Source organism: Ammospiza caudacuta, chromosome 1 (genome assembly GCF_027887145.1).
Source record: "Ammospiza caudacuta isolate bAmmCau1 chromosome 1, bAmmCau1.pri, whole genome shotgun sequence".
Lineage (NCBI taxonomy): Eukaryota > Metazoa > Chordata > Aves > Passeriformes > Passerellidae > Ammospiza > Ammospiza caudacuta.
This window is the reverse complement of record NC_080593.1, coordinates 65,846,168-65,859,018: the sequence shown is the minus strand read 5'-3', so window position 1 is coordinate 65,859,018 and position 12,851 is coordinate 65,846,168. Positions and strand designations below refer to the sequence as shown.

Genomic DNA, 12,851 nt, shown 5'->3' with positions numbered 1-12,851 from the left:
AGAGGGAGTATGAGGAGCAGTGTGTGGTACACTGCCGAGTCCTCTACTGTGCTCCTTGCAGTACTAGAAGACATCCAGATAAGCAAAAACTTCGTACTCTTTTGTGAAAAAGGCTTCTAATGTTCCTTTTACCAAATTAAAAGTAAATTATTGTGGACCAAATATAGGTCAAATAATTTTCTGCAGCTAATCCTCACTTACCATAGGGAAGTAGAAACATCAGTGCTGCAGTCCTGTTGATTCTGGTCCACCACAGGCAATGCAGCTAGGAACCACTCTCACAGCACCCATGTACCGCTCATACCACTGGGTACAGACACCTGCTCCCTGCTTTCCCTCAGCAGCAGAAAGATGCAGAAATGAAGACAGAACTCACTCTGAATTTCAGAAAAGGTTGAAACTGGTCTGTTGGCATAGAGAGAGAACCAGGAAACAGGAGCACCTGTGTTGCATAGCTTTGGGCAGGTCAATTATCCCATCTCCAGTGAAATTCTTTTTTGCATAAGGTATGAATAACAATACTCAATTAACCTTGCAGGTGTGTTACAGAGCATGCAGTTAATTTTTTCACAGTGTTTGTGGTATGTAAAAACCTTAATGAGTGCAAAGCCTTACTGTGATTTAATTTTATTGAGGGTTAAATATTGGTGACGTGCCCAGCTGAGCACTTGCTGGCAGTGAGCGAGGCAAGTGACCAGCAGCAAGCATGTTTGGCAGCAAGCACTGGACAAAAAAGGAAAACAGCACTAACTTATTCCAGTCATACCTTTTTTTTTTTCATCTCTTACTACTGCACGTTTCCCATTAAGCAGATGGAGATGATCAAAATATCAAATTGGAACTCTGTGGTTTAACAGACTTACATTTTACTGTTTAAAAGGCAAATAAAGGTTAATGACATGAAGATTTGTCTTGTAGGAGAGTGAGAGAATGGAAGTGCTTCCAAACATACCCTGAATGCTCCTGAAATATCTTTCAGAAACAGACCATACCTGATTTAGCTAGGTGGCGGATTTTTCACTGGGTTGGTAGCATGCCAAGACTGCTCCTCCACATTTCATGCTACTGCTGTTGAGGGGTTTGCACTGGATTAAAAACATGGATGAAAATACTTGGACAGGGTTGGTACCTCATGGCACCAGCATGAGGCAGGGGATGAGCAGGGGTTGTGTGCAGGCGCGTGTCTTGGGGGTGCTCCTGAGTTTGAAACATGAGTCAGTGCCAGACTACAGAGTGTGTCTGTGTTAGAGCTGCTGAGTGTAAGAGAGGGACAGGCAGCATGTGAGATTTCTCTCCCTTGCTCTCATCTCATGGGAAATAGGGGCTTCCTAATGCTGGGTTACTCTCAAGTGCCAGTGCTCCAGTGGGTTTCACATTGCACCTCAGTGTCCCAGGCATTTTGTTACTGCTGCTCACTTTCATTCATTTTTATTATCCTTGTTTGTGCTCTTGGTTATTCTAATTATCACTGGTAGACAATAGCACAGTTGAGTAACAATCTTCTGGTAATTGTGGCTAACTTCTGTGCTTGGAAAATTACTCCAAATGTGGTGGAGCCAGGTATTTCTGGCAGAGAGGAAGGATTTGACCCACACTTTCTCTGTATTTGTTAATTCAACTTCTTTGCTCTGTGAGTGTCCTGAGAGACAGGTCCAGAGGTCAGCAAAGCAGAAAAGGATCTTTACAGTGTCTTCTTTTAAGCTTTGGGTCAAAGTCTGCATCAAACCCTTATACTTGTTGCATTTGAAAACATTATTTGGCCCTGGATTTTCTCAGGGATTTTTCCCTTTCTTCCCCAGCTCCAAAAGCTGCCATGATCACTTACACAGACACAGTGATAGCAACAGCTCCACAGTTAACTTCTCATTTAGTGGTGTTTCTGAAAATAACAATTGCTGCAAGAAAACAAATGGTAGACATGCAGCATATGCTGCACATAATGTTAATTTATTGCCTTTTTTTGAAAAAAAAATGCAGTATGAAATTTAGGGAGCAAATCTCAAATCCTGTGAAATTCATGGCACAATGCCGGTTTATTTGAAAGGACCCTACATTTGTCCCTAAATTTTACAAGTCCTTAACTACAATTTGCTTTCTCACATGCCACTCACCTTTAAGATGATACTCCTTTTTTGGCATTATTAATTATCATTATTGTTGTTGCTGTTATTAGTCCAGGAAATCTGTATGGGAGGAACGCTGAAATCTGGTTTAAAAATAGCATTTTCATGTCCTCCTACTCACTGTACTTCGTGCATAGAATGCCTTTTATAAATGCAGACTTTCTGCTTGGCTAGATAAAAGAAACTGTCACTTGATTTCCATAACGAAGTCATTCCCAGGAGGATTTCATTGTTTTAGCAATAAAATTTTTCTAAAAGGCCTTTTATTTTGTTTGAGAAAGATAACAGAAATGAATTTCTGAGTGGTTATTCCACAAAACAATTAGACGAAAGCAAGACTGTCTTGATTTGATGTAAGGAGATTTGTATGTGTATGAATTCCCTTTCATGTAAGATGAGAATAAATTCCCAACTGAAAATCAAGTTAGAAACACCCCCCCCAGAAACCTTACCCAAAACACTTTCCTCCCCTTACTCGCAGACACGACACATATCTTTATCAGGACTCTCCTGCAAAAATTTGCTCATATCCTGGAGTTCAGCCCTGTTTCAAAAGGCACTTGCATAACTTCTGATTCAGATACTTTCTTGAATTAGAGGCAGTCAAGGATAATCACCGCCAATCATTACAGTACATTACTTTTGTTACGAGATATGTTGGTATTTGTGGGGAGCAATGATCTCTGCATGCTGCATTAAGGCTGAGCACTCTCTGAAGCAGGGATGGTGCTTTAGCTGTGGGGACTCACACTGTGGAGCACAGTGCAGGCACAGTCCCTCCTTGCTCACATGCACTGTGCTGCCCTGGCCCCTCTCACCACTTCTCCAGCATTTCTCACCCCTTTTCTCAGCTGCTCTGTGTCTCATGCCAGCATGACGTTATTTTCCTCCGAGTGCTGAACATGCTAAAGCTTGTCAGAATTACGGCATCAGAAAAGATGTAGAAAGCATATCCAGTAAGTGAGAGGTCCTACTGCTTATATTTAGTTATATTTTTTTTTCAGGGGGATGGGGGCTGTCTCTCATTTGGACCTATTTTGAGCCATGCTTGCATTTTCCTGAGTGTGAATCAATGCAATTACCACTTCAGGTACCATAGACAGCCTACTACTGTAGGCAGATACATGCAATAAGAAGCAAAAGGGAATGGGAGAAAAGCCATTTTCTTTGTAGTCAGGAAAGCCTTTATAGATTTGGCATCGTACTTAAAATTACATTGTAATAAAGCAATGCAACAATTTCAGAAATTATTATTTATAGGAAGATTTGTGAATTCACGATGTGATATTCTGACTCACCCGACAGCAAACATGTTTGCCCTCCGGCTGGTATGACTCACACTGACATTTGTCTTAAGCGTGGCAATTGTTTTAGCCCTCTGCTTGGTGCAGGATGAATGAAAGGGTTGAGCTCCCCCCTGTTGCAGATTTACTACGTGCAGCCACCCTGGTAAATTGCAGGCTCAGCTGTGGAGTATTTCCTGACACAGACAAACACACACGTGCACAAACATACACATGCGCAGGCCCCCCAGTAATGCTTTACTGTTAAATACTAGATTCGTAGAAAGGAAATGCATAATTACAGCGCTGCCTTTTGCACCACATAAAGCAGCCCACATCAAAAGATGTTTGTCATTAATGTTTCAACAGGTAATCTCTGGAATTACTGCCAAGCCGTGTTCCTGTTACTTAGCACTTGGTGTCGAAATAATTGAAATCTTTGTTGTAAACCAGCATAGTCATCTTAATCCTGCAGAAAAGTTGGTCAATAGTGCCTTTGTTTTCCAGCTCCGTATCATGTTGCATCAGCAGTGCAGAAGACGTGGCAACACTGGAAGTGGGGAGAAGGTTAAGGGTGCGTTCTGGGCTGGCTCCTGAGGAAGCCAAGCTCACGTGGTGCCATTGTTGGTGTTTGTGCCTGTGCCTGTGTGTGTGTCCCCAGCCTGGCAGCTGGTGTAAGTCAGGTCCTCCTCAACCCTGCGTGCTGCACAGGTAGAGGAGATGGGGAAGCTGCTCCCTGAAAACTTTGTGTAAGTAGCAGATGAGTAGCTCTGGGCACCTGTGGCTGAGCCCAGTGAGGCAAAGGCCATGGCCCAAACTCAAATGTTACTGGCACCAGGGCCTTGGTACTGTGGGCATCTCCTGGAATGACTGCTCTCACCAGAGATCAAGCCTCTTCTCTGGTTTTCTGGGTTGTAGCATTAACAATCTTCTTCAGGAGGTTTTGACTCTGGCTACTTAAAATAACTGCCATTAAAGAGAATCTCAGCCATTGCTTTTGTGCTGCTACTGTTTGCAACTCACATCATTTGGATTCTCCTTTCAACACCATCTTTGCAGGAGAGCTGTGGCCATCATATGAGAGGTGTCTGTACATGATATGAAGGCCCTTCAGCTTGCTGTCATCTGTAGCGAGTTAATAGGGTGCTGCAGTTCTTCAAATATGCAGGAGGCTCATTGTCTCCACTCAGGGCTGAACTGCATTTTTCGGATAATAGCTTCCATAAAAGAAAAAGAGAAATATTTATGCCATGTAACAGAAGCATCCAGAGTGGTTATTTTTATTGCTTATATCTGTTCAACATTACTGGCTCTCAGCCTGAATTATTATGGACCATTTGCATCCTTTTCTCAATCTCTTCTGCTCAGAAGACCTGTAGAAATGACTGTGTTACGAGCATGCAGGCAACAGAGTTGTTTCTACTTTAAACCACTGTATGAGAATGAAGAAAGATGGCATCCTGAGAAAAATGTAGATCTGTGTTGAAATTCCCCCCACCCCTCCTGCACTCACCAGTATTCCTGCTTTGATAGCCATAAAAAGTGGCAAATAGGGGATGCTGATGTGAATAAGGTGATGGATTTTTATTAAGAAGTACATCATTGACATCTGATAGGAGGTATTTGTGAGGTATTTTGCGTCTTGTGGTGGTTCTGCACTATTCCTGCTTAGACAAAACAACCGGAACAATCTCCTCTTAGTTTTCACCTGGTGGCATTGTGTGTTGCAACCACAGCCCACCTCTTGGTTTCCTATTTCAATACCTTATGCTGCACTCTCTTTCTGGGGGAAAATCACGTGGAACTTGGATACTGAGCCCGCTAAGTGAAGCACAAGGCTAAGCACAGTCTACCCTCATGCCTTTTTGTGAAAACTGGGTATTAGTGAAGTATAAATAAGGAGTATGGTTGTGATTGCTGTTATTTGTGTAAAAGTGATGTCTCTGAGGTCCCTGTTAGATTTGTGTTTGTATTGTTATTAGACATCATGTAAATGGAGACTGTGAATTTGAGCTGTTCTGCCTTTCTTCCCAAGTACAACTGCGATGATGAACCTTCATCTGTTTTCCAGTCACTTGTTCAAAGGTATTGAGGTAGGGAATGGGTAACAAGAGCAGTGCAGATGGCTCTGAGAGCAAAGTTACTTCCATGGTTTCCAGATGAAGAGGTTTGGAAGGGCAGATAAGTCCAGTGAGTACTGCTAAAAGCTCTCAGTCTGTTTGCATAGGCTGATGCTAAAATGAGGGGTGGTTTACCTGAGCCTTAAGTCCTGAAAAATACCTGCTGTGGATGAAGCAATGATGAATAATGGTCTTTAGATTAAATCTCAGGACACTGATGACTCACAGCTAACGTTACTTGTGCAGTCAGTGGCCATTTTCAGTAGTGGCTCCTGCACGGGAGCTGCAGCCTTGCCCTTTCAGCCCCACGTGCTGCTCCCATCTCTGTGCTGTTCACACAGATATTCCTGTCCTGCATTTTCCCTCTGAGTAAGTACTCACATTGGAGATGCTTTTCACACAGGAAAGATGTGCTGGGCTGGGATGTCCCATGTTCACAGAGCTGGGGAAGGCAACATAGAAGTTCTTCCCTCTGCTGGAAATTATGGGGCAGGATGGATTGCTTCCTTTTCTGAGCCCCATGATCTTGTATCCTGTTTTTCTGGTTTAGGACCTGCAGGATATGCAAAGTGCTAACAACTTGATTTACTGTTCCCGTGCACCCAGATACAGTTATTCACCCTGTACACAGTGGGTGTAACACCTTGTGAAGCTGGACATTTCACTGTGGACCACATGCAAAGCTATGGGAAATGTTTGTTTATATGAAAAAGCTTTAGAGGATCAAGCTTCAGATGAGGAATGGATGCTAAACAGAAATCAGTGATTCCTGCCTGTTTTATGCAAACAAAACCTCTTCTGTTCTAAGGTGATATTGCTTCATCATAGCATTAATTTTAGACATAATTGAGATTTAAGTAATTTTTACACTAGCAGAACATCATCATCAGCCTTTATACACTAGGCAAAATGTCAGAAGATTTTTAGATGGGCAAAGTTTGGAATGGCTGGTTTAGAGAAGCTTTTATTAACTTGAAATTTAAGATATAGTAAATTCTTGGTTGGTTTATGTTTTTTTTTCTTTTTTTCAAATTTATTTCCATTAGAATCTTTTCTCATTGTGTAAAGTCAGCTAAACCTGTTGAAAATGATTTCAAAGTTCTTTCCTGACATGATAGATGATACACACATTAGGTAATTGAAATCATGCACGCTCCAGGAAGATAAAACCTCGCCTTTCCCATTTGCGGTGAGGCAGGATTGAACCTGTCTGAAACTATTTCATGTAGAGGGAGAATAAAGCAGGAAATGAATTATGGTTTTATTTGAGTTGAAGGATTAGTTGAGGGATAATAGCGAACAACGAAACAACTTGGGCACAAGGCTCCCATCTCTTAAACAGTTTTATTAGCTTATGCTGATTTGTGAATTAGGGAAACCAAATTATGTCATGCAAGAGAGCAAGGGATGACAATTAAAAACCTGCAGGAAAGGACTAGTAAAGCAGTAATCTCTCACTGCTTGATCTTCAAAGCAAAATGGGAGAGCATGACCTTTTCTTGGAATAAATACAGGATATTGCACGTCGCCAACTTCTGGTTTTCAGGTTTTGCCAATTTGCAGTTGCTTGCTTGTACTACAGTCCTTATTTGTTGATTGCCCTGGAGTCCAATTTTAGTCTCAAAATACTCCTGAGAAGTACTTCCATATTCTTTGATTTGAGATCTGTTCATGTCTCAATTACACTTCTAATCTGTCAGCACAGTGTCCTTTTTAGCTCTCAAAGACCGGGCTCTGCTGTGATATTTGAGTAACCGTAATGCTGTGGGACCATGAAAAAATAGCTTCCTTGGTAACACTTCCCATTTATAGCAGAGATGTGATTGGTAACCGTGTACATGATAATGATTTGTTATCCTGTGGAAACTTCAGTCACAAAGTCTGGTTAAGACCTGATTGTACTGTTAACCAGCTTTCTCTGCTGGTCCCTCCAAGTTATGACTGTTTTCCATATTCCATGAAGAGCATGTCATCAGAGCCCATCAGATCTGCACAGCAAAAAGACTGTCCCAGTTAGGGACTGAGTGCTCTGCTCTTCAGGTGAGGGTTGTGCTTCAAGAAGCAGCATGTCTCCATGCATCCTGAATTTTGTGCTATGCTATCTTTAAATCTTAAGCATAAAAGTGCCTGGGAACATTTGCAAGCAGGCATGACTTGGCTCTCACAGAGTGAAGTGCCTATGGGTAAGGTCAAGTGAGCAAGTTGCAGCAAATTAAACTAGCTTGTGAATTTATAGTGCATAATCTGCTCCATAATAACTGGCTGTGTGCATGGTACAAAGGCACCCTGTGGTAAATACAAGGTCTCTTGCCCCTTTTTTTGCCTGAGGTGTAAGTTACTTCATGTCATCTTTCCTGTGAAATGTGAGTACAGGGAGAAGGCATCTGCCCCAGAGTACCACCACTGCCCTGTGTTGGACAGGTGCTGCTTGTGGCCTGTTCCTGTGTCCCTGTGCTGGGCTGACAGCAAGGTCACTGCATAGCTATCAAGCAGCCTTGCTCCTGATTCAGTGATCAAAGCCTTGGTTTGGGCAGTCAGAGCCTTGCTAACTTGAACAGAATCAAAATCCTAATCCCACTTGTTGAAGTTAGTGGAAGGATTTAGTCACTGAGTGTGATGGGTGTCAGCCCAGGGTTACACACAGCTGACTCTCCAGGGAGGCTCTCAGGAGTCTATCCAAGCAGGAGTTTGCAAGCAGTAAACTTCTCTGCTCTTACTAAAAGTAATTGGAAGCCATTGATTTTTGTTGGAAAAGCTAAATATTTTCTCATAGTCATTTGGACTGCGTTTGAAGATTTTCCCCTGAATGCTAAATGACAAGGGATAAGGATTAAAAATTGCAATTCTGAGGGTTGCCAAATTATTGGAGAAAAAAATCCCATAAATAATTTGCAAATGCTGAAATCTTTCATTTTAACACTTAGAAGCAAAATGGTTTGAGTATTTCGAGCTGAGATGGAGGTTTTTTAATTGTGAGATTCTCGTAATTTGAAGAAAAAAATAAATGGCTTGAAAATAAATTGATTTGGTTTTAAGCAAAGTTTCAAGGTTTTTTTTTTTTTTTTTTTTTTTTTTTTTTAAATAGGTCTGTGTTATTTTTCTCTCTTTGGCCTGCTTTCTAAAGTTAAAAATCTTGTGAGACTATGTCTGATGGTGGGTTGGTTTCTCTGTCAGATAAGCAGTGGAGTCCCACTTTAGTAGAGGAGAGAAGTTCCTGACCAAAGTCTTGGAAGTATAGCCAGGACCTGGGTGTCTAAAGGCTCTTGAGGTAGCTGTGCCTCATACAGGAGTTGTAGCTCCAATGAAACTGCTGTGTCTTAAACTGGGAATGTTTTTGTAACAAGTATCTTGCATTGCTACAGTCCATCAGGTAGAGGTGAAAGACGCCTGTGCCTTGAGACTAGTGGTCACTGTCATCATCATTGCCAGGTGTCTGCCCAAGTCCCAACCAGCTGCATGCTGTTTACAGATGCTGCTCCATGAAGGCTTAGCCTGAGCCAGTAAATCCAGGAGCAGTCTTCCGCCAAAACTGGATTAGCTGGGCAGATACTGCTTTGGGCTTTGGAAGATTTTGTTGTTGTTGCTTTGGATGTTCAAGTGAAACAGTCATAAGTGTAAACGTCTTTTGAATAGCAACTTTTTAATCATTGCTCTGTCTTCTCTCTGCTCTTCACCCATGAACTGCACTTGTCCATCTGTCTGACTTGTTTCCTGCCTTCACGTAGTGTAAGATTCATCTGCATTCATATGTAGCCATCTCATTGAGCTCAGTGTCTAGACTCACTTTATGGAGAGAGCCAGACCTTTCTAGAGAGTGAATCATTCTGTCCTAAACCAGATGCTTGATAGGTCAAATGAATAATTTTCTGGATTGCCTCGTTTCCTCCAACAAGAGAAGAGAGTTTGCATTGTCTAAGGTGTAGAGTTTGGTCCTGCACTTGTTTTTGATTTGAGGACATGGATTCTACCATAAGGCTGGTAGGATGGGATCCATGTGCACAAACCCTGAAGTGACATGTGAAATGTTTGAGAAGCCTTACATTAAGGAGGTAGGAAATGTTGGTGGGACAAAGTGAAACTAAGAATTTGGGAAGCACAAGGAGACCATGGGAACCTGGCTCAAGGGAAAAAGTTCAATGTGGGGCCTGTGGAAATATACACTCAATTTTAAGTATTCTCTGTGTGGTTCACATAAAAATGAAACCCAGTAGTTTTTTCAGACCCCAATAAAAAGGCTGAGGATAGTCTGATACCATGTGTAGTACATAAAAAAAAATAAAAATTAGGAGTTGGTCCACAATTAAATTTTGTCCAAAAAAATTAATGAAAGAACCACACAATATTAAAATCTCAAATATGAAAAATACTTCCTACTGAGGAACAGAAAGAACATGTGTGTGTGTATTTTTGGATTCAGTACTCCTCTGTTATAATATTGCAGATAACCATGGAAATAGATAGATGTTTGCATTTTCTTGGAGGAGTTCATTGAGAACAAAAATCTTCCTGTGTGGATTGCTCTGCACATTGTGAACTTTGTTTGCAGACACTTTTCTAAACAGCGACTCCAAGTAGTTTTTTTCTTTTTCTCTTTACAACAACAGAAGTATCCAAGAATTATTTTAATTGTGTATTTGCTTCAGCAATTCTGAACTGGCTTTTAATTTTTTGTGATAATATGTACAGGGCAAATGACTCTTCCTATCCTAGAAACTCACTCTGTTCCAGAATTTCCATCTTGGGAGCTCATTAAAAATGCATTTGCTTCAAAGAGATGTAGGAGTCAATTGTTCATTTGTTAAACAGCTCTATGGATTTTCCTCTTTTTTTTTCCTTGCTTTCCTTTCTGACTTGGTATTGTTTTTGTTTTACAGGTCTACCTTACTTTATTTGAAAAAGGAAAGACAGTGAGGACCTGTGAACAATCCAGCAGCTTCTGAAAAATCTTTATGCTATAGGATAATCCAGAATTCCCTGAAGAAGAACAAAGTGAATGTTGTGAGTTCCTAGGAGTGATAACAAATACTTCCAATTGTGTCTTTTGGGGAGGTAGTGTCTGCCCTGTAGTGTTTGGTCTCTTTCCTGCGATGCACTGAGCATCAAAGACTTAAATTTCTCTCCCTCCTATTTTTTTTTTTCTTTTAATGGGTTTAGGGGAAGACTAGTATTATCTAAGGAACGATGGTGGGTTTCTTTTCCTTGGACTGCTACAGTTATTTGTCATACTTCTATTGCTTTTTAGTTAAATATGTGAGCCTGCTTTGGAAGGCCATGTGACTGTGTAGCCTAACAAGAATGAAAAATACAATCGCTAACAGTCCGTGGATCTACAGGTCAGATTCAGGAGTTTTATGCATACTTGCACAATGGTTGAAGTTATTCGACCACTTCCAAATTAGAGGAATGCAAATGTAGTTATTTCTGTAGTTATTTCTGGTATTCCAAACTCCTGATGGTCAGTTTTGTATATTAGTTTGAGTATTTCCAGTACAAAGGCTCCTCTCAGAAGTTTGTGTTCACGCGAACTGGAGTAGCCTTTCTAAGGGAAATACAGTTACTCAACTGAGACCTTGATTCAGCTATGGTATTAATAAAAAAAATGTTCCCATGAGGGATGGCTAAAGAGAAAGCATGAATATTTTTATGTTCATTGTTATTTCTTGAAGCCCACTGCTTTTCTGGGTTGAAATGGAGAAACATGCAGATCAAATGTAAACATTCTCACAAAAAGAGGAAAACAACAGTTCTCTGCCTGCCAGGTTTTCGAATAATTCTTATTTTTTTCTTAAGAAAGAACCATGGAGGTTTCCAAGTTAGGCAAGTTAGTTTTTAATTCTTATGTTAGTATTTAATTCTTATGCCCAGTGGTCCTTCCAGATGTTAGCAGTGATAAAACAAGCTGCAGATTCTTCCAGTTGGAGCAAAGTAGTTTGTGCGCTTTCCATTAATGTAGTAAATATAAATATATTTTCTGGCATGCCTTCTAGCTCCCTCAGAGTCGGATACCCTCCTTTGCTCTGCTTTTCCCTTTGGGTTCAGGCTTTGGGAAGCAGATTGAGACAGAGTCCAAGTGGTGCTGCTTTCCCAAAATCCAGTTGCAAAATAAATATTAGAGAAGACACTGAAAATTTTTTATCATCTCTTGCCGTTCCCACCTGGTTTGATCTACAGTGAAATAGTTAACACAGCCAATATTTGGAATTGTTACTTACTAGTTACCACTAAGGGTATGGCCATATCAGCTTATTCCCACTCTTTGAAAGGCTTCTTTATAACCACAAGAACTTACTTTGCATGCTGGCATCCTACAACAGGAGAGGACAGCCAATAATTTAAAAAAAAAAAAAAAAATAGTACCACCATCCTAGCATGCAGAGCTGTTGGGATAACAGGAGATGTTTGTTTAAGATGTTGCAATCACCTCCACTGATTACAACAGCAGCACCACCTCACAAGATAGAGAGCATCCCCTCGGTACTGTAAGGTATGTGGTGTGCCAGATCAGCAAGTTAAACTGAAAGAGGCAATCATCAGCCATTGCTGGGGATGTAATATCTGTTGAAGATACTGTCAGTGTGATCATTACATTCTGGCCTGTCCCAAATGGTTTAAAATCAGCCCTTTTATAGCGCAGTGTGATGTTCTGCTATTGTGGTGCCAAAACCCTGATTATACTCAGGAGGCTTGGGGTAGTGCAGGAAAAGCAGCACTCTTCTCACCAGGTATGGATGGGAAAAAATGTTCTTGAGAATTGTTCTTACCCTGGCATCCAGGACTGTTTCCTTTTGAGGAATCATTTGTAGGTGATGGAGAGATTTTTAGCAGTTCCTTGAGCGTGTATTTCGTCACCTGGCTTCTGCTTGGACGACACTGCTGCAAGAAGGAGGCAGTCAGCTAGGCTCCTCCTCTCCTCTTGCCTTTAACCTCTTAGGGAGACAAGAATACCAGAGGTGAGGAGGTACAGTGTTTCTCCTGAAAGGAAGTACTGGCACGCAGTGAATTTACTGAAAAATATTGCTCCCTCTTCCCTGTTTGCAGGGTGTCATTGTGTTAAGATGTGAGGAAAATGATCAAACTTTTCCCACTGCAAGTGGTAGCTGTTCTCTTCCCTTCTGCTGCCTCCTTCTGCCACCCAGGCAAATTTCAGAGGAAGGGGGGATGTGAGGAGGGAGGGGTGCAGTAAATTGAGACCAGTGTCTTGTATCCACCTAGAAACTGCCTGTTTACCAAACAGTACAAATTTCTTGCTTCCTTTTTCCTGCTCTCTTCATTTGGATGAAATGCATTTCTGGAATAGCAGTGCTTGTACAAATCAAGTCCATATT

At 41.3% G+C, this 12,851-nt stretch overlaps 1 protein-coding gene across 2 annotated transcripts in view; it reads left to right on the top strand.

Moving 5' to 3' along the window:
• ATXN1 (ataxin 1) overlaps positions 1–12,851 on the top strand; it is a 216,097-nt gene that overhangs the window by 121,098 nt on the left and 82,148 nt on the right. For both annotated transcript variants that reach the window (XM_058810080.1, XM_058810071.1), the window contains one exon: positions 10,401–10,524. The gene's annotated coding sequence lies outside the window, so the exon portion shown is untranslated. The remainder of the gene's footprint in view (positions 1–10,400; positions 10,525–12,851) is intronic.